The sequence below is a fragment of the Balaenoptera ricei genome, chromosome 16 (assembly GCF_028023285.1).
Source record: "Balaenoptera ricei isolate mBalRic1 chromosome 16, mBalRic1.hap2, whole genome shotgun sequence".
Taxonomy (NCBI): Eukaryota; Metazoa; Chordata; class Mammalia; order Artiodactyla; family Balaenopteridae; genus Balaenoptera; species Balaenoptera ricei.
The window spans coordinates 104,190,655-104,192,295 of NC_082654.1; positions in this window are offsets into that span (position 1 = coordinate 104,190,655).

The following is a 1,641-nucleotide window of genomic DNA, read 5'->3' on the forward strand; positions in this document are numbered from 1 at the left end:
TGGTGACAGTGCTCACGGTGATAGTGCCCACAGTGGCAGTGCTCTAGGTGACAGTGCCCATGTTGAACAGTGCTCATGGTGACAGTGCTTATGGTGACAGTGCCCACGGTGACAGAGCAAATGGTGAGAGTGCCCATGGTGACATTTCCCTTTGTGACAGTGCTTATGGTGACAGTGGCCATGGTGACACTGGCCATGGTGACAGTGCTCATGGTGAGAGTTCCCATGGTGACAGTGCTCATATTGACAGTGCCCATGGGGACAATGCTGATGGATACAGTGTCCATGGTGATAGTGCTCCTGGGGACAGTGTAGATGGTTACAGTGCCCATGGTGACATTTTCCACAGTGACAGTGTCCATGGTGAGAGTGCCCATGGAGACAGTGCTCATGGTGACACTTCCCATAGTGAACAGTGTCCAGGGTGACATTTCCCATGGAGACAGTGCTCCTGGTGAGAGTTCCCATGCTGACAGTGCTCACATTGACAGTGCCCATGGTGACCGTTCCCATGTTGACACTTCCCATGGTGATAGTGCTCATGGTGACAGTGCTCATGGTGACAGTGCACATGGTGACATTGCCCACGGTGACAGTGCTCACTGTGATAGTGCTCATGGTGATAGTGCCCATGGTAATAGTGCTCATGGTGACAGTGCCCATGGTGATATTGCTCACCGTGACACTACCTATGGTGATAGTGCACACGGTCATAGTGCTCATGGTGACAGACCCGATGGTGACTATGCTCATGGTGACAGTGCTCATGGTGATAGTGCTCATGGTGACAGTTCGCATGGTGATAGGGCCCATGTTGAAAGTGCCCATGGGGACACTGCTCATGGTGACACTGCCCATGTTGACTGTGCTCACGCTGGCGGTGTACATGGATGGAGTTCCGATGGTGAAATTGCTCATGGTAGCACTGCCCATGATGATAGTGCTCATGGTGACAGTGTCCATGGTGACAGTGCCTATGGTGACAGTGCCCATTTTGATAGTGCTCAGGGTGATAGTGCCCACAGTGACAGTGCTCATGGTGACAGTTCCTATGGTGACAGTGCCCATGATGACAGTGCTCATGGTGACAGTGCCCATGGTGAAAGTTCCCATGGTGACAGTACCCACGGTGACAGTGCTCATGGTGATATTGCCCATGGTGACAGTGCTCATGGTGACAGTGCTCACGGTGATTGTGCTCACAGTGATAGTGCTCATGGTGACAGTGCCCTTTGTGATAGTGTTCATGGTGATAATGCTCATAGTGATAGTGCTCATGGTGACAGTACGCATGGTGACAGAGCCCATGGTGACAGTGCTCATGGTGACTGTGCTCATGCTGGCGGTGTACACGGTTGGAGTTCCAATGGTGAAATTCTTTATGGTGGCCCTGCCCATGATGATAGGGCTCATGGTGACAGTGTCCATGGTGACAGTGCCCATTGTGACAGTGCCCATAGTGTCATTTCCCATGGTGACAGTGCCCATGCTGACATTTCCCATGGTGACAGTGCTCATGGTGAGAGTTTCCATGGTGACAGTGCTCATGTTGACAGTGCCCACGGTGCCAGTGCTCATGGTGAGAATTCCCATGGTGACAGGGCTCATCTTGACAGTTCCCATGGATACACTGCCAATGGT